The sequence below is a fragment of the Pimephales promelas genome, chromosome 3 (genome assembly GCF_988280905.1).
Source record: "Pimephales promelas chromosome 3, fPimPro1.hap1.1, whole genome shotgun sequence".
NCBI classification, from domain to species: Eukaryota; Metazoa; Chordata; class Actinopteri; order Cypriniformes; family Leuciscidae; genus Pimephales; species Pimephales promelas.
Window position 1 is genome coordinate 45502937 of NC_142771.1, and position 16945 is coordinate 45519881.

At 46.3% G+C, this 16945-nt stretch overlaps 82 non-coding genes across 82 annotated transcripts in view; all 82 read right to left on the bottom strand.

Annotated features, from left to right (window-relative positions):
* LOC148986005 (5S ribosomal RNA) overlaps positions 1–17 on the bottom strand; it is a 119-nt gene extending 102 nt beyond the window's left edge. Inside the window, exon 1 of the ribosomal RNA XR_016166422.1 lies at positions 1–17. This exon is cut by the window's left edge and continues 102 nt beyond it. This is a non-coding gene — a ribosomal RNA (5S ribosomal RNA).
* A 63-nt stretch (positions 18–80) lies between these two features.
* On the bottom strand, positions 81–199 carry LOC148986006 (5S ribosomal RNA). The gene has a single exon (XR_016166423.1). It is a non-coding gene; the product is annotated as a 5S ribosomal RNA (ribosomal RNA).
* A 63-nt stretch (positions 200–262) lies between these two features.
* On the bottom strand, positions 263–381 carry LOC148986007 (5S ribosomal RNA). The gene has a single exon (XR_016166424.1). It is a non-coding gene; the product is annotated as a 5S ribosomal RNA (ribosomal RNA).
* A 63-nt stretch (positions 382–444) lies between these two features.
* LOC148986008 (5S ribosomal RNA) lies at positions 445–563 on the bottom strand. The gene has a single exon (XR_016166426.1). It is a non-coding gene; the product is annotated as a 5S ribosomal RNA (ribosomal RNA).
* Positions 564–735: 172 nt separating this feature from the next.
* On the bottom strand, positions 736–854 carry LOC148986009 (5S ribosomal RNA). The gene has a single exon (XR_016166427.1). It is a non-coding gene; the product is annotated as a 5S ribosomal RNA (ribosomal RNA).
* A 63-nt stretch (positions 855–917) lies between these two features.
* On the bottom strand, positions 918–1036 carry LOC148986010 (5S ribosomal RNA). Its single transcript, XR_016166428.1, has one exon. It is a non-coding gene; the product is annotated as a 5S ribosomal RNA (ribosomal RNA).
* A 63-nt stretch (positions 1037–1099) lies between these two features.
* LOC148986011 (5S ribosomal RNA) lies at positions 1100–1218 on the bottom strand. Its single transcript, XR_016166429.1, has one exon. It is a non-coding gene; the product is annotated as a 5S ribosomal RNA (ribosomal RNA).
* Positions 1219–1281: 63 nt separating this feature from the next.
* Positions 1282–1400, bottom strand: LOC148986012 (5S ribosomal RNA). The gene has a single exon (XR_016166430.1). It is a non-coding gene; the product is annotated as a 5S ribosomal RNA (ribosomal RNA).
* A 63-nt stretch (positions 1401–1463) lies between these two features.
* LOC148986013 (5S ribosomal RNA) lies at positions 1464–1582 on the bottom strand. The gene has a single exon (XR_016166432.1). It is a non-coding gene; the product is annotated as a 5S ribosomal RNA (ribosomal RNA).
* Positions 1583–1645: 63 nt separating this feature from the next.
* On the bottom strand, positions 1646–1764 carry LOC148986014 (5S ribosomal RNA). Its single transcript, XR_016166433.1, has one exon. It is a non-coding gene; the product is annotated as a 5S ribosomal RNA (ribosomal RNA).
* A 63-nt stretch (positions 1765–1827) lies between these two features.
* LOC148986015 (5S ribosomal RNA) lies at positions 1828–1946 on the bottom strand. Its single transcript, XR_016163078.1, has one exon. It is a non-coding gene; the product is annotated as a 5S ribosomal RNA (ribosomal RNA).
* A 170-nt stretch (positions 1947–2116) lies between these two features.
* Positions 2117–2235, bottom strand: LOC148986016 (5S ribosomal RNA). Its single transcript, XR_016166434.1, has one exon. It is a non-coding gene; the product is annotated as a 5S ribosomal RNA (ribosomal RNA).
* Positions 2236–2298: 63 nt separating this feature from the next.
* LOC148986017 (5S ribosomal RNA) lies at positions 2299–2417 on the bottom strand. The gene has a single exon (XR_016162805.1). It is a non-coding gene; the product is annotated as a 5S ribosomal RNA (ribosomal RNA).
* A 63-nt stretch (positions 2418–2480) lies between these two features.
* On the bottom strand, positions 2481–2599 carry LOC148986018 (5S ribosomal RNA). The gene has a single exon (XR_016166435.1). It is a non-coding gene; the product is annotated as a 5S ribosomal RNA (ribosomal RNA).
* A 63-nt stretch (positions 2600–2662) lies between these two features.
* On the bottom strand, positions 2663–2781 carry LOC148986019 (5S ribosomal RNA). The gene has a single exon (XR_016166436.1). It is a non-coding gene; the product is annotated as a 5S ribosomal RNA (ribosomal RNA).
* Positions 2782–2844: 63 nt separating this feature from the next.
* Positions 2845–2963, bottom strand: LOC148986020 (5S ribosomal RNA). The gene has a single exon (XR_016166438.1). It is a non-coding gene; the product is annotated as a 5S ribosomal RNA (ribosomal RNA).
* Positions 2964–3026: 63 nt separating this feature from the next.
* LOC148986021 (5S ribosomal RNA) lies at positions 3027–3145 on the bottom strand. Its single transcript, XR_016166439.1, has one exon. It is a non-coding gene; the product is annotated as a 5S ribosomal RNA (ribosomal RNA).
* Positions 3146–3208: 63 nt separating this feature from the next.
* Positions 3209–3327, bottom strand: LOC148986022 (5S ribosomal RNA). Its single transcript, XR_016166440.1, has one exon. It is a non-coding gene; the product is annotated as a 5S ribosomal RNA (ribosomal RNA).
* Positions 3328–3390: 63 nt separating this feature from the next.
* Positions 3391–3509, bottom strand: LOC148986023 (5S ribosomal RNA). Its single transcript, XR_016166441.1, has one exon. It is a non-coding gene; the product is annotated as a 5S ribosomal RNA (ribosomal RNA).
* Positions 3510–3678: 169 nt separating this feature from the next.
* LOC148986024 (5S ribosomal RNA) lies at positions 3679–3797 on the bottom strand. The gene has a single exon (XR_016166442.1). It is a non-coding gene; the product is annotated as a 5S ribosomal RNA (ribosomal RNA).
* Positions 3798–3860: 63 nt separating this feature from the next.
* LOC148986025 (5S ribosomal RNA) lies at positions 3861–3979 on the bottom strand. The gene has a single exon (XR_016166443.1). It is a non-coding gene; the product is annotated as a 5S ribosomal RNA (ribosomal RNA).
* Positions 3980–4042: 63 nt separating this feature from the next.
* LOC148986026 (5S ribosomal RNA) lies at positions 4043–4161 on the bottom strand. Its single transcript, XR_016166444.1, has one exon. It is a non-coding gene; the product is annotated as a 5S ribosomal RNA (ribosomal RNA).
* Positions 4162–4224: 63 nt separating this feature from the next.
* Positions 4225–4343, bottom strand: LOC148986027 (5S ribosomal RNA). The gene has a single exon (XR_016166445.1). It is a non-coding gene; the product is annotated as a 5S ribosomal RNA (ribosomal RNA).
* A 63-nt stretch (positions 4344–4406) lies between these two features.
* LOC148986028 (5S ribosomal RNA) lies at positions 4407–4525 on the bottom strand. Its single transcript, XR_016166446.1, has one exon. It is a non-coding gene; the product is annotated as a 5S ribosomal RNA (ribosomal RNA).
* A 63-nt stretch (positions 4526–4588) lies between these two features.
* LOC148986029 (5S ribosomal RNA) lies at positions 4589–4707 on the bottom strand. Its single transcript, XR_016166447.1, has one exon. It is a non-coding gene; the product is annotated as a 5S ribosomal RNA (ribosomal RNA).
* Positions 4708–4770: 63 nt separating this feature from the next.
* LOC148986030 (5S ribosomal RNA) lies at positions 4771–4889 on the bottom strand. The gene has a single exon (XR_016166449.1). It is a non-coding gene; the product is annotated as a 5S ribosomal RNA (ribosomal RNA).
* A 63-nt stretch (positions 4890–4952) lies between these two features.
* On the bottom strand, positions 4953–5071 carry LOC148986031 (5S ribosomal RNA). Its single transcript, XR_016166450.1, has one exon. It is a non-coding gene; the product is annotated as a 5S ribosomal RNA (ribosomal RNA).
* Positions 5072–5134: 63 nt separating this feature from the next.
* On the bottom strand, positions 5135–5253 carry LOC148986032 (5S ribosomal RNA). Its single transcript, XR_016166451.1, has one exon. It is a non-coding gene; the product is annotated as a 5S ribosomal RNA (ribosomal RNA).
* A 63-nt stretch (positions 5254–5316) lies between these two features.
* LOC148986033 (5S ribosomal RNA) lies at positions 5317–5435 on the bottom strand. Its single transcript, XR_016166452.1, has one exon. It is a non-coding gene; the product is annotated as a 5S ribosomal RNA (ribosomal RNA).
* Positions 5436–5606: 171 nt separating this feature from the next.
* Positions 5607–5725, bottom strand: LOC148986034 (5S ribosomal RNA). The gene has a single exon (XR_016166453.1). It is a non-coding gene; the product is annotated as a 5S ribosomal RNA (ribosomal RNA).
* Positions 5726–5788: 63 nt separating this feature from the next.
* LOC148986035 (5S ribosomal RNA) lies at positions 5789–5907 on the bottom strand. The gene has a single exon (XR_016166454.1). It is a non-coding gene; the product is annotated as a 5S ribosomal RNA (ribosomal RNA).
* A 63-nt stretch (positions 5908–5970) lies between these two features.
* On the bottom strand, positions 5971–6089 carry LOC148986036 (5S ribosomal RNA). Its single transcript, XR_016166455.1, has one exon. It is a non-coding gene; the product is annotated as a 5S ribosomal RNA (ribosomal RNA).
* A 63-nt stretch (positions 6090–6152) lies between these two features.
* LOC148986037 (5S ribosomal RNA) lies at positions 6153–6271 on the bottom strand. Its single transcript, XR_016166456.1, has one exon. It is a non-coding gene; the product is annotated as a 5S ribosomal RNA (ribosomal RNA).
* A 63-nt stretch (positions 6272–6334) lies between these two features.
* Positions 6335–6453, bottom strand: LOC148986038 (5S ribosomal RNA). Its single transcript, XR_016166457.1, has one exon. It is a non-coding gene; the product is annotated as a 5S ribosomal RNA (ribosomal RNA).
* A 63-nt stretch (positions 6454–6516) lies between these two features.
* Positions 6517–6635, bottom strand: LOC148986039 (5S ribosomal RNA). The gene has a single exon (XR_016166458.1). It is a non-coding gene; the product is annotated as a 5S ribosomal RNA (ribosomal RNA).
* Positions 6636–6698: 63 nt separating this feature from the next.
* On the bottom strand, positions 6699–6817 carry LOC148986040 (5S ribosomal RNA). The gene has a single exon (XR_016163079.1). It is a non-coding gene; the product is annotated as a 5S ribosomal RNA (ribosomal RNA).
* A 170-nt stretch (positions 6818–6987) lies between these two features.
* Positions 6988–7106, bottom strand: LOC148986041 (5S ribosomal RNA). The gene has a single exon (XR_016166460.1). It is a non-coding gene; the product is annotated as a 5S ribosomal RNA (ribosomal RNA).
* A 63-nt stretch (positions 7107–7169) lies between these two features.
* Positions 7170–7288, bottom strand: LOC148986042 (5S ribosomal RNA). Its single transcript, XR_016162806.1, has one exon. It is a non-coding gene; the product is annotated as a 5S ribosomal RNA (ribosomal RNA).
* Positions 7289–7351: 63 nt separating this feature from the next.
* LOC148986043 (5S ribosomal RNA) lies at positions 7352–7470 on the bottom strand. Its single transcript, XR_016166461.1, has one exon. It is a non-coding gene; the product is annotated as a 5S ribosomal RNA (ribosomal RNA).
* A 63-nt stretch (positions 7471–7533) lies between these two features.
* On the bottom strand, positions 7534–7652 carry LOC148986044 (5S ribosomal RNA). The gene has a single exon (XR_016166462.1). It is a non-coding gene; the product is annotated as a 5S ribosomal RNA (ribosomal RNA).
* Positions 7653–7715: 63 nt separating this feature from the next.
* Positions 7716–7834, bottom strand: LOC148986045 (5S ribosomal RNA). The gene has a single exon (XR_016166463.1). It is a non-coding gene; the product is annotated as a 5S ribosomal RNA (ribosomal RNA).
* A 63-nt stretch (positions 7835–7897) lies between these two features.
* LOC148986046 (5S ribosomal RNA) lies at positions 7898–8016 on the bottom strand. The gene has a single exon (XR_016166464.1). It is a non-coding gene; the product is annotated as a 5S ribosomal RNA (ribosomal RNA).
* A 63-nt stretch (positions 8017–8079) lies between these two features.
* Positions 8080–8198, bottom strand: LOC148986047 (5S ribosomal RNA). The gene has a single exon (XR_016166465.1). It is a non-coding gene; the product is annotated as a 5S ribosomal RNA (ribosomal RNA).
* Positions 8199–8261: 63 nt separating this feature from the next.
* Positions 8262–8380, bottom strand: LOC148986048 (5S ribosomal RNA). The gene has a single exon (XR_016166466.1). It is a non-coding gene; the product is annotated as a 5S ribosomal RNA (ribosomal RNA).
* Positions 8381–8551: 171 nt separating this feature from the next.
* LOC148986049 (5S ribosomal RNA) lies at positions 8552–8670 on the bottom strand. The gene has a single exon (XR_016166467.1). It is a non-coding gene; the product is annotated as a 5S ribosomal RNA (ribosomal RNA).
* Positions 8671–8733: 63 nt separating this feature from the next.
* Positions 8734–8852, bottom strand: LOC148986050 (5S ribosomal RNA). The gene has a single exon (XR_016166468.1). It is a non-coding gene; the product is annotated as a 5S ribosomal RNA (ribosomal RNA).
* Positions 8853–8915: 63 nt separating this feature from the next.
* LOC148986051 (5S ribosomal RNA) lies at positions 8916–9034 on the bottom strand. Its single transcript, XR_016166469.1, has one exon. It is a non-coding gene; the product is annotated as a 5S ribosomal RNA (ribosomal RNA).
* Positions 9035–9097: 63 nt separating this feature from the next.
* LOC148986052 (5S ribosomal RNA) lies at positions 9098–9216 on the bottom strand. Its single transcript, XR_016166471.1, has one exon. It is a non-coding gene; the product is annotated as a 5S ribosomal RNA (ribosomal RNA).
* Positions 9217–9279: 63 nt separating this feature from the next.
* LOC148986053 (5S ribosomal RNA) lies at positions 9280–9398 on the bottom strand. The gene has a single exon (XR_016163414.1). It is a non-coding gene; the product is annotated as a 5S ribosomal RNA (ribosomal RNA).
* Positions 9399–9461: 63 nt separating this feature from the next.
* On the bottom strand, positions 9462–9580 carry LOC148986054 (5S ribosomal RNA). The gene has a single exon (XR_016166472.1). It is a non-coding gene; the product is annotated as a 5S ribosomal RNA (ribosomal RNA).
* A 170-nt stretch (positions 9581–9750) lies between these two features.
* On the bottom strand, positions 9751–9869 carry LOC148986055 (5S ribosomal RNA). The gene has a single exon (XR_016166473.1). It is a non-coding gene; the product is annotated as a 5S ribosomal RNA (ribosomal RNA).
* Positions 9870–9932: 63 nt separating this feature from the next.
* LOC148986056 (5S ribosomal RNA) lies at positions 9933–10051 on the bottom strand. Its single transcript, XR_016166474.1, has one exon. It is a non-coding gene; the product is annotated as a 5S ribosomal RNA (ribosomal RNA).
* Positions 10052–10114: 63 nt separating this feature from the next.
* Positions 10115–10233, bottom strand: LOC148986057 (5S ribosomal RNA). The gene has a single exon (XR_016166475.1). It is a non-coding gene; the product is annotated as a 5S ribosomal RNA (ribosomal RNA).
* Positions 10234–10296: 63 nt separating this feature from the next.
* On the bottom strand, positions 10297–10415 carry LOC148986058 (5S ribosomal RNA). Its single transcript, XR_016166476.1, has one exon. It is a non-coding gene; the product is annotated as a 5S ribosomal RNA (ribosomal RNA).
* Positions 10416–10478: 63 nt separating this feature from the next.
* On the bottom strand, positions 10479–10597 carry LOC148986059 (5S ribosomal RNA). Its single transcript, XR_016166477.1, has one exon. It is a non-coding gene; the product is annotated as a 5S ribosomal RNA (ribosomal RNA).
* A 63-nt stretch (positions 10598–10660) lies between these two features.
* LOC148986060 (5S ribosomal RNA) lies at positions 10661–10779 on the bottom strand. The gene has a single exon (XR_016161119.1). It is a non-coding gene; the product is annotated as a 5S ribosomal RNA (ribosomal RNA).
* A 63-nt stretch (positions 10780–10842) lies between these two features.
* On the bottom strand, positions 10843–10961 carry LOC148986061 (5S ribosomal RNA). Its single transcript, XR_016166478.1, has one exon. It is a non-coding gene; the product is annotated as a 5S ribosomal RNA (ribosomal RNA).
* Positions 10962–11024: 63 nt separating this feature from the next.
* Positions 11025–11143, bottom strand: LOC148986062 (5S ribosomal RNA). The gene has a single exon (XR_016166479.1). It is a non-coding gene; the product is annotated as a 5S ribosomal RNA (ribosomal RNA).
* Positions 11144–11206: 63 nt separating this feature from the next.
* On the bottom strand, positions 11207–11325 carry LOC148986063 (5S ribosomal RNA). Its single transcript, XR_016166480.1, has one exon. It is a non-coding gene; the product is annotated as a 5S ribosomal RNA (ribosomal RNA).
* A 63-nt stretch (positions 11326–11388) lies between these two features.
* On the bottom strand, positions 11389–11507 carry LOC148986064 (5S ribosomal RNA). Its single transcript, XR_016166482.1, has one exon. It is a non-coding gene; the product is annotated as a 5S ribosomal RNA (ribosomal RNA).
* Positions 11508–11570: 63 nt separating this feature from the next.
* On the bottom strand, positions 11571–11689 carry LOC148986065 (5S ribosomal RNA). The gene has a single exon (XR_016166483.1). It is a non-coding gene; the product is annotated as a 5S ribosomal RNA (ribosomal RNA).
* A 63-nt stretch (positions 11690–11752) lies between these two features.
* LOC148986066 (5S ribosomal RNA) lies at positions 11753–11871 on the bottom strand. The gene has a single exon (XR_016166484.1). It is a non-coding gene; the product is annotated as a 5S ribosomal RNA (ribosomal RNA).
* Positions 11872–11934: 63 nt separating this feature from the next.
* Positions 11935–12053, bottom strand: LOC148986067 (5S ribosomal RNA). Its single transcript, XR_016166485.1, has one exon. It is a non-coding gene; the product is annotated as a 5S ribosomal RNA (ribosomal RNA).
* A 170-nt stretch (positions 12054–12223) lies between these two features.
* Positions 12224–12342, bottom strand: LOC148986068 (5S ribosomal RNA). Its single transcript, XR_016160263.1, has one exon. It is a non-coding gene; the product is annotated as a 5S ribosomal RNA (ribosomal RNA).
* Positions 12343–12405: 63 nt separating this feature from the next.
* On the bottom strand, positions 12406–12524 carry LOC148986069 (5S ribosomal RNA). Its single transcript, XR_016166486.1, has one exon. It is a non-coding gene; the product is annotated as a 5S ribosomal RNA (ribosomal RNA).
* Positions 12525–12587: 63 nt separating this feature from the next.
* On the bottom strand, positions 12588–12706 carry LOC148986070 (5S ribosomal RNA). The gene has a single exon (XR_016166488.1). It is a non-coding gene; the product is annotated as a 5S ribosomal RNA (ribosomal RNA).
* Positions 12707–12769: 63 nt separating this feature from the next.
* On the bottom strand, positions 12770–12888 carry LOC148986071 (5S ribosomal RNA). The gene has a single exon (XR_016166489.1). It is a non-coding gene; the product is annotated as a 5S ribosomal RNA (ribosomal RNA).
* A 63-nt stretch (positions 12889–12951) lies between these two features.
* On the bottom strand, positions 12952–13070 carry LOC148986072 (5S ribosomal RNA). The gene has a single exon (XR_016166490.1). It is a non-coding gene; the product is annotated as a 5S ribosomal RNA (ribosomal RNA).
* A 63-nt stretch (positions 13071–13133) lies between these two features.
* On the bottom strand, positions 13134–13252 carry LOC148986073 (5S ribosomal RNA). The gene has a single exon (XR_016161120.1). It is a non-coding gene; the product is annotated as a 5S ribosomal RNA (ribosomal RNA).
* A 63-nt stretch (positions 13253–13315) lies between these two features.
* LOC148986074 (5S ribosomal RNA) lies at positions 13316–13434 on the bottom strand. The gene has a single exon (XR_016166491.1). It is a non-coding gene; the product is annotated as a 5S ribosomal RNA (ribosomal RNA).
* Positions 13435–13497: 63 nt separating this feature from the next.
* On the bottom strand, positions 13498–13616 carry LOC148986075 (5S ribosomal RNA). The gene has a single exon (XR_016162269.1). It is a non-coding gene; the product is annotated as a 5S ribosomal RNA (ribosomal RNA).
* Positions 13617–13679: 63 nt separating this feature from the next.
* Positions 13680–13798, bottom strand: LOC148986076 (5S ribosomal RNA). Its single transcript, XR_016166492.1, has one exon. It is a non-coding gene; the product is annotated as a 5S ribosomal RNA (ribosomal RNA).
* A 63-nt stretch (positions 13799–13861) lies between these two features.
* Positions 13862–13980, bottom strand: LOC148986077 (5S ribosomal RNA). Its single transcript, XR_016166494.1, has one exon. It is a non-coding gene; the product is annotated as a 5S ribosomal RNA (ribosomal RNA).
* Positions 13981–14043: 63 nt separating this feature from the next.
* Positions 14044–14162, bottom strand: LOC148986078 (5S ribosomal RNA). The gene has a single exon (XR_016162807.1). It is a non-coding gene; the product is annotated as a 5S ribosomal RNA (ribosomal RNA).
* A 63-nt stretch (positions 14163–14225) lies between these two features.
* Positions 14226–14344, bottom strand: LOC148986079 (5S ribosomal RNA). The gene has a single exon (XR_016166495.1). It is a non-coding gene; the product is annotated as a 5S ribosomal RNA (ribosomal RNA).
* A 63-nt stretch (positions 14345–14407) lies between these two features.
* LOC148986080 (5S ribosomal RNA) lies at positions 14408–14526 on the bottom strand. The gene has a single exon (XR_016163080.1). It is a non-coding gene; the product is annotated as a 5S ribosomal RNA (ribosomal RNA).
* A 170-nt stretch (positions 14527–14696) lies between these two features.
* LOC148986081 (5S ribosomal RNA) lies at positions 14697–14815 on the bottom strand. Its single transcript, XR_016166496.1, has one exon. It is a non-coding gene; the product is annotated as a 5S ribosomal RNA (ribosomal RNA).
* Positions 14816–14878: 63 nt separating this feature from the next.
* LOC148986082 (5S ribosomal RNA) lies at positions 14879–14997 on the bottom strand. The gene has a single exon (XR_016166497.1). It is a non-coding gene; the product is annotated as a 5S ribosomal RNA (ribosomal RNA).
* Positions 14998–15060: 63 nt separating this feature from the next.
* Positions 15061–15179, bottom strand: LOC148986083 (5S ribosomal RNA). The gene has a single exon (XR_016163387.1). It is a non-coding gene; the product is annotated as a 5S ribosomal RNA (ribosomal RNA).
* A 63-nt stretch (positions 15180–15242) lies between these two features.
* On the bottom strand, positions 15243–15361 carry LOC148986084 (5S ribosomal RNA). The gene has a single exon (XR_016166498.1). It is a non-coding gene; the product is annotated as a 5S ribosomal RNA (ribosomal RNA).
* Positions 15362–15424: 63 nt separating this feature from the next.
* On the bottom strand, positions 15425–15543 carry LOC148986085 (5S ribosomal RNA). The gene has a single exon (XR_016166499.1). It is a non-coding gene; the product is annotated as a 5S ribosomal RNA (ribosomal RNA).
* A 63-nt stretch (positions 15544–15606) lies between these two features.
* LOC148986086 (5S ribosomal RNA) lies at positions 15607–15725 on the bottom strand. The gene has a single exon (XR_016166500.1). It is a non-coding gene; the product is annotated as a 5S ribosomal RNA (ribosomal RNA).
* Positions 15726–16945: the final 1220 nt, after the last annotated feature.

Here is a 16945-nt window from a genome sequence, read left to right on the forward strand (position 1 = left end):
GTGGTATGGCCGTAAGCGAAATCTGCTGCCAAAATTGGGCTATTTGAATAGTTAAAACATTAGGGTAGTAAACTATATAAAGCTTACAGCACCTGGTATTCCCAGGCGGTCTCCCATCCAAGTACTAACCAGGCCCGACCCTGCTTAGCTTCCGAGATCAGACGAGTTCGGGCGTTCTCAAGGTGGTATGGCCGTAAGCGAAATCTGCTGCCAAAATTGGGCTATTTGAATGGTTAGAACATTAGGGTAGTAAACTATATAAAGCTTACAGCACCTGGTATTCCCAGGCGGTCTCCCATCCAAGTACTAACCAGGCCCGACCCTGCTTAGCTTCCGAGATCAGACGAGTTCGGGCGTTCTCAAGGTGGTATGGCCGTAAGCGAAATCTGCTGCCAAAATTGGGCTATTTGAATGGTTAGAACATTAGGGTAGTAAACTACATAAAGCTTACAGCACCTGGTATTCCCAGGCGGTCTCCCATCCAAGTACTAACCAGGCCCGACCCTGCTTAGCTTCCGAGATCAGACGAGTTCGGGCGTTCTCAAGGTGGTATGGCCGTAAGCGAAATCTGCAGCCAAAATTGGGCTATTTGAAGAAGAAAAAAAAGAGACTCTTTCAGGCTTTCTGAAGAAACTGAGAGACTATTTCAGGAATTTTGAGGGGAAAAAAGACAATTTAGGATTTTTGAAACATTTCATTGACTCTTTTTTTTTTTTTTTTTTTTTTAAACAATAAAGCTTACAGCACCTGGTATTCCCAGGCGGTCTCCCATCCAAGTACTAACCAGGCCCGACCCTGCTTAGCTTCCGAGATCAGACGAGTTCGGGCGTTCTCAAGGTGGTATGGCCGTAAGCGAAATCTGCTGCCAAAATTGGGCTATTTGAATAGTTAAAACATTAGGGTAGTAAACTATATAAAGCTTACAGCACCTGGTATTCCCAGGCGGTCTCCCATCCAAGTACTAACCAGGCCCGACCCTGCTTAGCTTCCGAGATCAGACGAGTTCGGGCGTTCTCAAGGTGGTATGGCCGTAAGCGAAATCTGCTGCCAAAATTGGGCTATTTGAATGGTTAGAACATTAGGGTAGTAAACTATATAAAGCTTACAGCACCTGGTATTCCCAGGCGGTCTCCCATCCAAGTACTAACCAGGCCCGACCCTGCTTAGCTTCCGAGATCAGACGAGTTCGGGCGTTCTCAAGGTGGTATGGCCGTAAGCGAAATCTGCTGCCAAAATTGGGCTATTTGAATAGTTAAAACATTAGGGTAGTAAACTATATAAAGCTTACAGCACCTGGTATTCCCAGGCGGTCTCCCATCCAAGTACTAACCAGGCCCGACCCTGCTTAGCTTCCGAGATCAGACGAGTTCGGGCGTTCTCAAGGTGGTATGGCCGTAAGCGAAATCTGCTGCCAAAATTGGGCTATTTGAATGGTTAGAACATTAGGGTAGTAAACTATATAAAGCTTACAGCACCTGGTATTCCCAGGCGGTCTCCCATCCAAGTACTAACCAGGCCCGACCCTGCTTAGCTTCCGAGATCAGACGAGTTCGGGCGTTCTCAAGGTGGTATGGCCGTAAGCGAAATCTGCTGCCAAAATTGGGCTATTTGAATGGTTAGAACATTAGGGTAGTAAACTACATAAAGCTTACAGCACCTGGTATTCCCAGGCGGTCTCCCATCCAAGTACTAACCAGGCCCGACCCTGCTTAGCTTCCGAGATCAGACGAGTTCGGGCGTTCTCAAGGTGGTATGGCCGTAAGCGAAATCTGCTGCCAAAATTGGGCTATTTGAATGGTTAGAACATTAGGGTAGTAAACTACATAAAGCTTACAGCACCTGGTATTCCCAGGCGGTCTCCCATCCAAGTACTAACCAGGCCCGACCCTGCTTAGCTTCCGAGATCAGACGAGTTCTGGCGTTCTCAAGGTGGTATGGCCGTAAGCGAAATCTGCAGCCAAAATTGGGCTATTTGAAGAAGAAAAAAAAGAGACTCTTTCAGGCTTTCTGAAGAAACTGAGAGACTATTTCAGGAATTTTGAGGGGAAAAAAGACAATTTAGGATTTTTGAAACATTTCATTGACTCTTTTTTTTTTTTTTTTTTTTAAACAATAAAGCTTACAGCACCTGGTATTCCCAGGCGGTCTCCCATCCAAGTACTAACCAGGCCCGACCCTGCTTAGCTTCCGAGATCAGACGAGTTCGGGCGTTCTCAAGGTGGTATGGCCGTAAGCGAAATCTGCTGCCAAAATTGGGCTATTTGAATGGTTAGAACATTAGGGTAGTAAACTACATAAAGCTTACAGCACCTGGTATTCCCAGGCGGTCTCCCATCCAAGTACTAACCAGGCCCGACCCTGCTTAGCTTCCGAGATCAGACGAGTTCGGGCGTTCTCAAGGTGGTATGGTCGTAAGCGAAATCTCCTGCCAAAATTGGGCTATTTGAATGGTTAGAACATTAGGGTAGTAAACTACATAAAGCTTACAGCACCTGGTATTCCCAGGCGGTCTCCCATCCAAGTACTAACCAGGCCCGACCCTGCTTAGCTTCCGAGATCAGACGAGTTCGGGCGTTCTCAAGGTGGTATGGCCGTAAGCGAAATCTGCTGCCAAAATTGGGCTATTTGAATAGTTAAAACATTAGGGTAGTAAACTATATAAAGCTTACAGCACCTGGTATTCCCAGGCGGTCTCCCATCCAAGTACTAACCAGGCCCGACCCTGCTTAGCTTCCGAGATCAGACGAGTTCGGGCGTTCTCAAGGTGGTATGGCCGTAAGCGAAATCTGCTGCCAAAATTGGGCTATTTGAATGGTTAGAACATTAGGGTAGTAAACTATATAAAGCTTACAGCACCTGGTATTCCCAGGCGGTCTCCCATCCAAGTACTAACCAGGCCCGACCCTGCTTAGCTTCCGAGATCAGACGAGTTCGGGCGTTCTCAAGGTGGTATGGCCGTAAGCGAAATCTGCTGCCAAAATTGGGCTATTTGAATGGTTAGAACATTAGGGTAGTAAACTACATAAAGCTTACAGCACCTGGTATTCCCAGGCGGTCTCCCATCCAAGTACTAACCAGGCCCGACCCTGCTTAGCTTCCGAGATCAGACGAGTTCGGGCGTTCTCAAGGTGGTATGGCCGTAAGCGAAATCTGCTGCCAAAATTGGGCTATTTGAATGGTTAGAACATTAGGGTAGTAAACTATATAAAGCTTACAGCACCTGGTATTCCCAGGCGGTCTCCCATCCAAGTACTAACCAGGCCCGACCCTGCTTAGCTTCCGAGATCAGACGAGTTCGGGCGTTCTCAAGGTGGTATGGCCGTAAGCGAAATCTGCTGCCAAAATTGGGCTATTTGAATGGTTAGAACATTAGGGTAGTAAACTACATAAAGCTTACAGCACCTGGTATTCCCAGGCGGTCTCCCATCCAAGTACTAACCAGGCCCGACCCTGCTTAGCTTCCGAGATCAGACGAGTTCGGGCGTTCTCAAGGTGGTATGGCCGTAAGCGAAATCTGCAGCCAAAATTGGGCTATTTGAAGAAGAAAAAAAAGAGACTCTTTCAGGCTTTCTGAAGAAACTGAGAGACTATTTCAGGAATTTTGAGGGGAAAAAAGACAATTTAGGATTTTTGAAACATTTCATTGACTCTTTTTTTTTTTTTTTTTTTAAACAATAAAGCTTACAGCACCTGGTATTCCCAGGCGGTCTCCCATCCAAGTACTAACCAGGCCCGACCCTGCTTAGCTTCCGAGATCAGACGAGTTCGGGCGTTCTCAAGGTGGTATGGCCGTAAGCGAAATCTGCTGCCAAAATTGGGCTATTTGAATAGTTAAAACATTAGGGTAGTAAACTATATAAAGCTTACAGCACCTGGTATTCCCAGGCGGTCTCCCATCCAAGTACTAACCAGGCCCGACCCTGCTTAGCTTCCGAGATCAGACGAGTTCGGGCGTTCTCAAGGTGGTATGGCCGTAAGCGAAATCTGCTGCCAAAATTGGGCTATTTGAATAGTTAAAACATTAGGGTAGTAAACTATATAAAGCTTACAGCACCTGGTATTCCCAGGCGGTCTCCCATCCAAGTACTAACCAGGCCCGACCCTGCTTAGCTTCCGAGATCAGACGAGTTCGGGCGTTCTCAAGGTGGTATGGCCGTAAGCGAAATCTGCTGCCAAAATTGGGCTATTTGAATGGTTAGAACATTAGGGTAGTAAACTATATAAAGCTTACAGCACCTGGTATTCCCAGGCGGTCTCCCATCCAAGTACTAACCAGGCCCGACCCTGCTTAGCTTCCGAGATCAGACGAGTTCGGGCGTTCTCAAGGTGGTATGGCCGTAAGCGAAATCTGCTGCCAAAATTGGGCTATTTGAATAGTTAAAACATTAGGGTAGTAAACTATATAAAGCTTACAGCACCTGGTATTCCCAGGCGGTCTCCCATCCAAGTACTAACCAGGCCCGACCCTGCTTAGCTTCCGAGATCAGACGAGTTCGGGCGTTCTCAAGGTGGTATGGCCGTAAGCGAAATCTGCTGCCAAAATTGGGCTATTTGAATGGTTAGAACATTAGGGTAGTAAACTATATAAAGCTTACAGCACCTGGTATTCCCAGGCGGTCTCCCATCCAAGTACTAACCAGGCCCGACCCTGCTTAGCTTCCGAGATCAGACGAGTTCGGGCGTTCTCAAGGTGGTATGGCCGTAAGCGAAATCTGCTGCCAAAATTGGGCTATTTGAATAGTTAAAACATTAGGGTAGTAAACTATATAAAGCTTACAGCACCTGGTATTCCCAGGCGGTCTCCCATCCAAGTACTAACCAGGCCCGACCCTGCTTAGCTTCCGAGATCAGACGAGTTCGGGCGTTCTCAAGGTGGTATGGCCGTAAGCGAAATCTGCTGCCAAAATTGGGCTATTTGAATAGTTAAAACATTAGGGTAGTAAACTATATAAAGCTTACAGCACCTGGTATTCCCAGGCGGTCTCCCATCCAAGTACTAACCAGGCCCGACCCTGCTTAGCTTCCGAGATCAGACGAGTTCGGGCGTTCTCAAGGTGGTATGGCCGTAAGCGAAATCTGCTGCCAAAATTGGGCTATTTGAATGGTTAGAACATTAGGGTAGTAAACTATATAAAGCTTACAGCACCTGGTATTCCCAGGCGGTCTCCCATCCAAGTACTAACCAGGCCCGACCCTGCTTAGCTTCCGAGATCAGACGAGTTCGGGCGTTCTCAAGGTGGTATGGCCGTAAGCGAAATCTGCTGCCAAAATTGGGCTATTTGAATGGTTAGAACATTAGGGTAGTAAACTACATAAAGCTTACAGCACCTGGTATTCCCAGGCGGTCTCCCATCCAAGTACTAACCAGGCCCGACCCTGCTTAGCTTCCGAGATCAGACGAGTTCGGGCGTTCTCAAGGTGGTATGGCCGTAAGCGAAATCTGCAGCCAAAATTGGGCTATTTGAAGAAGAAAAAAAAGAGACTCTTTCAGGCTTTCTGAAGAAACTGAGAGACTATTTCAGGAATTTTGAGGGGAAAAAAGACAATTTAGGATTTTTGAAACATTTCATTGACTCTTTTTTTTTTTTTTTTTTTTTAAACAATAAAGCTTACAGCACCTGGTATTCCCAGGCGGTCTCCCATCCAAGTACTAACCAGGCCCGACCCTGCTTAGCTTCCGAGATCAGACGAGTTCGGGCGTTCTCAAGGTGGTATGGCCGTAAGCGAAATCTGCTGCCAAAATTGGGCTATTTGAATAGTTAAAACATTAGGGTAGTAAACTATATAAAGCTTACAGCACCTGGTATTCCCAGGCGGTCTCCCATCCAAGTACTAACCAGGCCCGACCCTGCTTAGCTTCCGAGATCAGACGAGTTCGGGCGTTCTCAAGGTGGTATGGCCGTAAGCGAAATCTGCTGCCAAAATTGGGCTATTTGAATGGTTAGAACATTAGGGTAGTAAACTATATAAAGCTTACAGCACCTGGTATTCCCAGGCGGTCTCCCATCCAAGTACTAACCAGGCCCGACCCTGCTTAGCTTCCGAGATCAGACGAGTTCGGGCGTTCTCAAGGTGGTATGGCCGTAAGCGAAATCTGCTGCCAAAATTGGGCTATTTGAATAGTTAAAACATTAGGGTAGTAAACTATATAAAGCTTACAGCACCTGGTATTCCCAGGCGGTCTCCCATCCAAGTACTAACCAGGCCCGACCCTGCTTAGCTTCCGAGATCAGACGAGTTCGGGCGTTCTCAAGGTGGTATGGCCGTAAGCGAAATCTGCTGCCAAAATTGGGCTATTTGAATGGTTAGAACATTAGGGTAGTAAACTATATAAAGCTTACAGCACCTGGTATTCCCAGGCGGTCTCCCATCCAAGTACTAACCAGGCCCGACCCTGCTTAGCTTCCGAGATCAGACGAGTTCGGGCGTTCTCAAGGTGGTATGGCCGTAAGCGAAATCTGCTGCCAAAATTGGGCTATTTGAATGGTTAGAACATTAGGGTAGTAAACTACATAAAGCTTACAGCACCTGGTATTCCCAGGCGGTCTCCCATCCAAGTACTAACCAGGCCCGACCCTGCTTAGCTTCCGAGATCAGACGAGTTCGGGCGTTCTCAAGGTGGTATGGCCGTAAGCGAAATCTGCTGCCAAAATTGGGCTATTTGAATGGTTAGAACATTAGGGTAGTAAACTACATAAAGCTTACAGCACCTGGTATTCCCAGGCGGTCTCCCATCCAAGTACTAACCAGGCCCGACCCTGCTTAGCTTCCGAGATCAGACGAGTTCTGGCGTTCTCAAGGTGGTATGGCCGTAAGCGAAATCTGCAGCCAAAATTGGGCTATTTGAAGAAGAAAAAAAAGAGACTCTTTCAGGCTTTCTGAAGAAACTGAGAGACTATTTCAGGAATTTTGAGGGGAAAAAAGACAATTTAGGATTTTTGAAACATTTCATTGACTCTTTTTTTTTTTTTTTTTTTTAAACAATAAAGCTTACAGCACCTGGTATTCCCAGGCGGTCTCCCATCCAAGTACTAACCAGGCCCGACCCTGCTTAGCTTCCGAGATCAGACGAGTTCGGGCGTTCTCAAGGTGGTATGGCCGTAAGCGAAATCTGCTGCCAAAATTGGGCTATTTGAATGGTTAGAACATTAGGGTAGTAAACTACATAAAGCTTACAGCACCTGGTATTCCCAGGCGGTCTCCCATCCAAGTACTAACCAGGCCCGACCCTGCTTAGCTTCCGAGATCAGACGAGTTCGGGCGTTCTCAAGGTGGTATGGTCGTAAGCGAAATCTCCTGCCAAAATTGGGCTATTTGAATGGTTAGAACATTAGGGTAGTAAACTACATAAAGCTTACAGCACCTGGTATTCCCAGGCGGTCTCCCATCCAAGTACTAACCAGGCCCGACCCTGCTTAGCTTCCGAGATCAGACGAGTTCGGGCGTTCTCAAGGTGGTATGGCCGTAAGCGAAATCTGCTGCCAAAATTGGGCTATTTGAATAGTTAAAACATTAGGGTAGTAAACTATATAAAGCTTACAGCACCTGGTATTCCCAGGCGGTCTCCCATCCAAGTACTAACCAGGCCCGACCCTGCTTAGCTTCCGAGATCAGACGAGTTCGGGCGTTCTCAAGGTGGTATGGCCGTAAGCGAAATCTGCTGCCAAAATTGGGCTATTTGAATGGTTAGAACATTAGGGTAGTAAACTATATAAAGCTTACAGCACCTGGTATTCCCAGGCGGTCTCCCATCCAAGTACTAACCAGGCCCGACCCTGCTTAGCTTCCGAGATCAGACGAGTTCGGGCGTTCTCAAGGTGGTATGGCCGTAAGCGAAATCTGCTGCCAAAATTGGGCTATTTGAATGGTTAGAACATTAGGGTAGTAAACTACATAAAGCTTACAGCACCTGGTATTCCCAGGCGGTCTCCCATCCAAGTACTAACCAGGCCCGACCCTGCTTAGCTTCCGAGATCAGACGAGTTCGGGCGTTCTCAAGGTGGTATGGCCGTAAGCGAAATCTGCTGCCAAAATTGGGCTATTTGAATGGTTAGAACATTAGGGTAGTAAACTATATAAAGCTTACAGCACCTGGTATTCCCAGGCGGTCTCCCATCCAAGTACTAACCAGGCCCGACCCTGCTTAGCTTCCGAGATCAGACGAGTTCGGGCGTTCTCAAGGTGGTATGGCCGTAAGCGAAATCTGCTGCCAAAATTGGGCTATTTGAATGGTTAGAACATTAGGGTAGTAAACTACATAAAGCTTACAGCACCTGGTATTCCCAGGCGGTCTCCCATCCAAGTACTAACCAGGCCCGACCCTGCTTAGCTTCCGAGATCAGACGAGTTCGGGCGTTCTCAAGGTGGTATGGCCGTAAGCGAAATCTGCAGCCAAAATTGGGCTATTTGAAGAAGAAAAAAAAGAGACTCTTTCAGGCTTTCTGAAGAAACTGAGAGACTATTTCAGGAATTTTGAGGGGAAAAAAGACAATTTAGGATTTTTGAAACATTTCATTGACTCTTTTTTTTTTTTTTTTTTTTTAAACAATAAAGCTTACAGCACCTGGTATTCCCAGGCGGTCTCCCATCCAAGTACTAACCAGGCCCGACCCTGCTTAGCTTCCGAGATCAGACGAGTTCGGGCGTTCTCAAGGTGGTATGGCCGTAAGCGAAATCTGCTGCCAAAATTGGGCTATTTGAATAGTTAAAACATTAGGGTAGTAAACTATATAAAGCTTACAGCACCTGGTATTCCCAGGCGGTCTCCCATCCAAGTACTAACCAGGCCCGACCCTGCTTAGCTTCCGAGATCAGACGAGTTCGGGCGTTCTCAAGGTGGTATGGCCGTAAGCGAAATCTGCTGCCAAAATTGGGCTATTTGAATAGTTAAAACATTAGGGTAGTAAACTATATAAAGCTTACAGCACCTGGTATTCCCAGGCGGTCTCCCATCCAAGTACTAACCAGGCCCGACCCTGCTTAGCTTCCGAGATCAGACGAGTTCGGGCGTTCTCAAGGTGGTATGGCCGTAAGCGAAATCTGCTGCCAAAATTGGGCTATTTGAATGGTTAGAACATTAGGGTAGTAAACTATATAAAGCTTACAGCACCTGGTATTCCCAGGCGGTCTCCCATCCAAGTACTAACCAGGCCCGACCCTGCTTAGCTTCCGAGATCAGACGAGTTCGGGCGTTCTCAAGGTGGTATGGCCGTAAGCGAAATCTGCTGCCAAAATTGGGCTATTTGAATAGTTAAAACATTAGGGTAGTAAACTATATAAAGCTTACAGCACCTGGTATTCCCAGGCGGTCTCCCATCCAAGTACTAACCAGGCCCGACCCTGCTTAGCTTCCGAGATCAGACGAGTTCGGGCGTTCTCAAGGTGGTATGGGCGTAAGCGAAATCTGCTGCCAAAATTGGGCTATTTGAATGGTTAGAACATTAGGGTAGTAAACTATATAAAGCTTACAGCACCTGGTATTCCCAGGCGGTCTCCCATCCAAGTACTAACCAGGCCCGACCCTGCTTAGCTTCCGAGATCAGACGAGTTCGGGCGTTCTCAAGGTGGTATGGCCGTAAGCGAAATCTGCAGCCAAAATTGGGCTATTTGAAGAAGAAAAAAAAGAGACTCTTTCAGGCTTTCTGAAGAAACTGAGAGACTATTTCAGGAATTTTGAGGGGAAAAAAGACAATTTAGGATTTTTGAAACATTTCATTGACTCTTTTTTTTTTTTTTTTTTTTAAACAATAAAGCTTACAGCACCTGGTATTCCCAGGCGGTCTCCCATCCAAGTACTAACCAGGCCCGACCCTGCTTAGCTTCCGAGATCAGACGAGTTCGGGCGTTCTCAAGGTGGTATGGCCGTAAGCGAAATCTGCTGCCAAAATTGGGCTATTTGAATAGTTAAAACATTAGGGTAGTAAACTATATAAAGCTTACAGCACCTGGTATTCCCAGGCGGTCTCCCATCCAAGTACTAACCAGGCCCGACCCTGCTTAGCTTCCGAGATCAGACGAGTTCGGGCGTTCTCAAGGTGGTATGGCCGTAAGCGAAATCTGCTGCCAAAATTGGGCTATTTGAATGGTTAGAACATTAGGGTAGTAAACTATATAAAGCTTACAGCACCTGGTATTCCCAGGCGGTCTCCCATCCAAGTACTAACCAGGCCCGACCCTGCTTAGCTTCCGAGATCAGACGAGTTCGGGCGTTCTCAAGGTGGTATGGCCGTAAGCGAAATCTGCTGCCAAAATTGGGCTATTTGAATAGTTAAAACATTAGGGTAGTAAACTATATAAAGCTTACAGCACCTGGTATTCCCAGGCGGTCTCCCATCCAAGTACTAACCAGGCCCGACCCTGCTTAGCTTCCGAGATCAGACGAGTTCGGGCGTTCTCAAGGTGGTATGGCCGTAAGCGAAATCTGCTGCCAAAATTGGGCTATTTGAATGGTTAGAACATTAGGGTAGTAAACTATATAAAGCTTACAGCACCTGGTATTCCCAGGCGGTCTCCCATCCAAGTACTAACCAGGCCCGACCCTGCTTAGCTTCCGAGATCAGACGAGTTCGGGCGTTCTCAAGGTGGTATGGCCGTAAGCGAAATCTGCTGCCAAAATTGGGCTATTTGAATGGTTAGAACATTAGGGTAGTAAACTATATAAAGCTTACAGCACCTGGTATTCCCAGGCGGTCTCCCATCCAAGTACTAACCAGGCCCGACCCTGCTTAGCTTCCGAGACCAGACGAGTTCGGGCGTTCTCAAGGTGGTATGGCCGTAAGCGAAATCTGCTGCCAAAATTGGGCTATTTGAATGGTTAGAACATTAGGGTAGTAAACTATATAAAGCTTACAGCACCTGGTATTCCCAGGCGGTCTCCCATCCAAGTACTAACCAGGCCCGACCCTGCTTAGCTTCCGAGATCAGACGAGTTCGGGCGTTCTCAAGGTGGTATGGCCGTAAGCGAAATCTGCTGCCAAAATTGGGCTATTTGAATGGTTAGAACATTAGGGTAGTAAACTATATAAAGCTTACAGCACCTGGTATTCCCAGGCGGTCTCCCATCCAAGTACTAACCAGGCCCGACCCTGCTTAGCTTCCGAGATCAGACGAGTTCGGGCGTTCTCAAGGTGGTATGGCCGTAAGCGAAATCTGCTGCCAAAATTGGGCTATTTGAATAGTTAAAACATTAGGGTAGTAAACTATATAAAGCTTACAGCACCTGGTATTCCCAGGCGGTCTCCCATCCAAGTACTAACCAGGCCCGACCCTGCTTAGCTTCCGAGATCAGACGAGTTCGGGCGTTCTCAAGGTGGTATGGCCGTAAGCGAAATCTGCTGCCAAAATTGGGCTATTTGAATGGTTAGAACATTAGGGTAGTAAACTATATAAAGCTTACAGCACCTGGTATTCCCAGGCGGTCTCCCATCCAAGTACTAACCAGGCCCGACCCTGCTTAGCTTCCGAGATCAGACGAGTTCGGGCGTTCTCAAGGTGGTATGGCCGTAAGCGAAATCTGCTGCCAAAATTGGGCTATTTGAATAGTTAAAACATTAGGGTAGTAAACTATATAAAGCTTACAGCACCTGGTATTCCCAGGCGGTCTCCCATCCAAGTACTAACCAGGCCCGACCCTGCTTAGCTTCCGAGATCAGACGAGTTCGGGCGTTCTCAAGGTGGTATGGCCGTAAGCGAAATCTGCTGCCAAAATTGGGCTATTTGAATGGTTAGAACATTAGGGTAGTAAACTATATAAAGCTTACAGCACCTGGTATTCCCAGGCGGTCTCCCATCCAAGTACTAACCAGGCCCGACCCTGCTTAGCTTCCGAGATCAGACGAGTTCGGGCGTTCTCAAGGTGGTATGGCCGTAAGCGAAATCTGCTGCCAAAATTGGGCTATTTGAATGGTTAGAACATTAGGGTAGTAAACTACATAAAGCTTACAGCACCTGGTATTCCCAGGCGGTCTCCCATCCAAGTACTAACCAGGCCCGACCCTGCTTAGCTTCCGAGATCAGACGAGTTCGGGCGTTCTCAAGGTGGTATGGCCGTAAGCGAAATCTGCAGCCAAAATTGGGCTATTTGAAGAAGAAAAAAAAGAGACTCTTTCAGGCTTTCTGAAGAAACTGAGAGACTATTTCAGGAATTTTGAGGGGAAAAAAGACAATTTAGGATTTTTGAAACATTTCATTGACTCTTTTTTTTTTTTTTTTTTTTAAACAATAAAGCTTACAGCACCTGGTATTCCCAGGCGGTCTCCCATCCAAGTACTAACCAGGCCCGGCCCTGCTTAGCTTCCGAGATCAGACGAGTTCGGGCGTTCTCAAGGTGGTATGGCCGTAAGCGAAATCTGCTGCCAAAATTGGGCTATTTGAATAGTTAAAACATTAGGGTAGTAAACTATATAAAGCTTACAGCACCTGGTATTCCCAGGCGGTCTCCCATCCAAGTACTAACCAGGCCCGACCCTGCTTAGCTTCCGAGATCAGACGAGTTCGGGCGTTCTCAAGGTGGTATGGCCGTAAGCGAAATCTGCTGCCAAAATTGGGCTATTTGAATGGTTAGAACATTAGGGTAGTAAACTATATAAAGCTTACAGCACCTGGTATTCCCAGGCGGTCTCCCATCCAAGTACTAACCAGGCCCGACCCTGCTTAGCTTCCGAGATCAGACGAGTTCGGGCGTTCTCAAGGTGGTATGGCCGTAAGCGAAATCTGCTGCCAAAATTGGGCTATTTGAATAGTTAAAACATTAGGGTAGTAAACTATATAAAGCTTACAGCACCTGGTATTCCCAGGCGGTCTCCCATCCAAGTACTAACCAGGCCCGACCCTGCTTAGCTTCCGAGATCAGACGAGTTCGGGCGTTCTCAAGGTGGTATGGCCGTAAGCGAAATCTGCTGCCAAAATTGGGCTATTTGAATGGTTAGAACATTAGGGTAGTAAACTATATAAAGCTTACAGCACCTGGTATTCCCAGGCGGTCTCCCATCCAAGTACTAACCAGGCCCGACCCTGCTTAGCTTCCGAGATCAGACGAGTTCGGGCGTTCTCAAGGTGGTATGGCCGTAAGCGAAATCTGCTGCCAAAATTGGGCTATTTGAATGGTTAGAACATTAGGGTAGTAAACTATATAAAGCTTACAGCACCTGGTATTCCCAGGCGGTCTCCCATCCAAGTACTAACCAGGCCCGACCCTGCTTAGCTTCCGAGACCAGACGAGTTCGGGCGTTCTCAAGGTGGTATGGCCGTAAGCGAAATCTGCTGCCAAAATTGGGCTATTTGAATGGTTAGAACATTAGGGTAGTAAACTATATAAAGCTTACAGCACCTGGTATTCCCAGGCGGTCTCCCATCCAAGTACTAACCAGGCCCGACCCTGCTTAGCTTCCGAGATCAGACGAGTTCGGGCGTTCTCAAGGTGGTATGGCCGTAAGCGAAATCTGCTGCCAAAATTGGGCTATTTGAATGGTTAGAACATTAGGGTAGTAAACTATATAAAGCTTACAGCACCTGCTATTCCCAGGCGGTCTCCCATCCAAGTACTAACCAGGCCCGACCCTGCTTAGCTTCCGAGATCAGACGAGTTCGGGCGTTCTCAAGGTGGTATGGCCGTAAGCGAAATCTGCTGCCAAAATTGGGCTATTTGAATAGTTAAAACATTAGGGTAGTAAACTATATAAAGCTTACAGCACCTGGTATTCCCAGGCGGTCTCCCATCCAAGTACTAACCAGGCCCGACCCTGCTTAGCTTCCGAGATCAGACGAGTTCGGGCGTTCTCAAGGTGGTATGGCCGTAAGCGAAATCTGCTGCCAAAATTGGGCTATTTGAATGGTTAGAACATTAGGGTAGTAAACTATATAAAGCTTACAGCACCTGGTATTCCCAGGCGGTCTCCCATCCAAGTACTAACCAGGCCCGACCCTGCTTAGCTTCCGAGATCAGACGAGTTCGGGCGTTCTCAAGGTGGTATGGCCGTAAGCGAAATCTGCTGCCAAAATTGGGCTATTTGAATGGTTAGAACATTAGGGTAGTAAACTACATAAAGCTTACAGCACCTGGTATTCCCAGGCGGTCTCCCATCCAAGTACTAACCAGGCCCGACCCTGCTTAGCTTCCGAGATCAGACGAGTTCGGGCGTTCTCAAGGTGGTATGGTCGTAAGCGAAATCTCCTGCCAAAATTGGGCTATTTGAATGGTTAGAACATTAGGGTAGTAAACTACATAAAGCTTACAGCACCTGGTATTCCCAGGCGGTCTCCCATCCAAGTACTAACCAGGCCCGACCCTGCTTAGCTTCCGAGATCAGACGAGTTCGGGCGTTCTCAAGGTGGTATGGCCGTAAGCGAAATCTGCTGCCAAAATTGGGCTATTTGAATGGTTAGAACATTAGGGTAGTAAACTACATAAAGCTTACAGCACCTGGTATTCCCAGGCGGTCTCCCATCCAAGTACTAACCAGGCCCGACCCTGCTTAGCTTCCGAGATCAGACGAGTTCTGGCGTTCTCAAGGTGGTATGGCCGTAAGCGAAATCTGCAGCCAAAATTGGGCTATTTGAAGAAGAAAAAAAAGAGACTCTTTCAGGCTTTCTGAAGAAACTGAGAGACTATTTCAGGAATTTTGAGGGGAAAAAAGACAATTTAGGATTTTTGAAACATTTCATTGACTCTTTTTTTTTTTTTTTTTTTTAAACAATAAAGCTTACAGCACCTGGTATTCCCAGGCGGTCTCCCATCCAAGTACTAACCAGGCCCGACCCTGCTTAGCTTCCGAGATCAGACGAGTTCGGGCGTTCTCAAGGTGGTATGGCCGTAAGCGAAATCTGCTGCCAAAATTGGGCTATTTGAATAGTTAAAACATTAGGGTAGTAAACTATATAAAGCTTACAGCACCTGGTATTCCCAGGCGGTCTCCCATCCAAGTACTAACCAGGCCCGACCCTGCTTAGCTTCCGAGATCAGACGAGTTCGGGCGTTCTCAAGGTGGTATGGCCGTAAGCGAAATCTGCTGCCAAAATTGGGCTATTTGAATAGTTAAAACATTAGGGTAGTAAACTATATAAAGCTTACAGCACCTGGTATTCCCAGGCGGTCTCCCATCCAAGTACTAACCAGGCCCGACCCTGCTTAGCTTCCGAGATCAGACGAGTTCGGGCGTTCTCAAGGTGGTGTGGCCGTAAGAGAAATCTGCTGCCAAAATTGGGCTATTTGAATGGTTAGAACATTAGGGTAGTAAACTATATAAAGCTTACAGCACCTGGTATTCCCAGGCGGTCTCCCATCCAAGTACTAACCAGGCCCGACCCTGCTTAGCTTCCGAGATCAGACGAGTTCGGGCGTTCTCAAGGTGGTATGGCCGTAAGCGAAATCTGCTGCCAAAATTGGGCTATTTGAATAGTTAAAACATTAGGGTAGTAAACTATATAAAGCTTACAGCACCTGGTATTCCCAGGCGGTCTCCCATCCAAGTACTAACCAGGCCCGACCCTGCTTAGCTTCCGAGATCAGACGAGTTCGGGCGTTCTCAAGGTGGTATGGCCGTAAGCGAAATCTGCTGCCAAAATTGGGCTATTTGAATGGTTAGAACATTAGGGTAGTAAACTATATAAAGCTTACAGCACCTGGTATTCCCAGGCGGTCTCCCATCCAAGTACTAACCAGGCCCGACCCTGCTTAGCTTCCGAGATCAGACGAGTTCGGGCGTTCTCAAGGTGGTATGGCCGTAAGCGAAATCTGCTGCCAAAATTGGGCTATTTGAATGGTTAGAACATTAGGGTAGTAAACTATATAAAGCTTACAGCACCTGGTATTCCCAGGCGGTCTCCCATCCAAGTACTAACCAGGCCCGACCCTGCTTAGCTTCCGAGACCAGACGAGTTCGGGCGTTCTTTTTTTTTTTTTTTTTATTAAGAAGTTTCAATCAATAAAATACAATAAAAAATACAATAATGAAATACACTAAAAAAATACAGATTTTCCAAACATCATGTGAACAAACATCTCTACATTACATATCTTTAGCTTTTGTACATCATTTAAAAGACTTCTTCTCCCGGCAGCTTCCACAGTAGATCTTTTAAAACATAAACAACTTTTGGTGTAAAAACATCATAAAAAGAATTCAACATATTTTCACCTTTAAAATACACATACAATCTTTCAAAATATACTTCAGCTTTCCTTTTAAACACACTCCAAACATCCAACATGATTTTTTCTTTTTTAGCCACAGTTCTTCTCTCCCATATTGCACTTTTCATTAACATGACACACAGATTAATAAAACTTTTGTTTTGACACTTCTTTCCCCACCCAAACATCACAACTCTGTTCCATTCCATTCCATTTTCATCCCACTCCTCAGTCAAATCCTTAATTAAACATTTACATTTCTTTAAAAATTCCTCCAGCTCTTTACAATATAAAAACATATGTAAAATCCCCTCTTCCTTCTCCTGGCACACTTTACACATAGCATTTTGCTCAATTCCTATTTTGTTTAAAATTGCATCAGTAAAAACAACTTTATGCCTTATAAAATACTCCAAACATTCCAATTTAGTTTCCACACATCTTCCCTTCATGTTTCTCCATATGCTCTCTTTCTTTAAATCTTTGAAATGCTGCATCCAGTATGCATTAACAATCGGCTCTTTAAAAACATCATCTCTAAAAGAACAATAAATCATTTTCACAGTACATTCCTTAAAATCATCCAGTTTTCCGTCCAATTTCACATTAATACATTTCTCTTTTGGCTCCCCTTCCATACCTTCTATTCTTTTTATCCATTCTTTCGGTATTGCACTTTTAATTAATTCAAATTGGTTAATTATTCCTTGTTCACTGTAATCCTCTTTTGCCTCCTCCATTGCATCCACAATAAATTGAGTCGGTAAAAAGCCTTCTTTGAATTCATATAACACATCTCTCACCCTTGTTATCCCC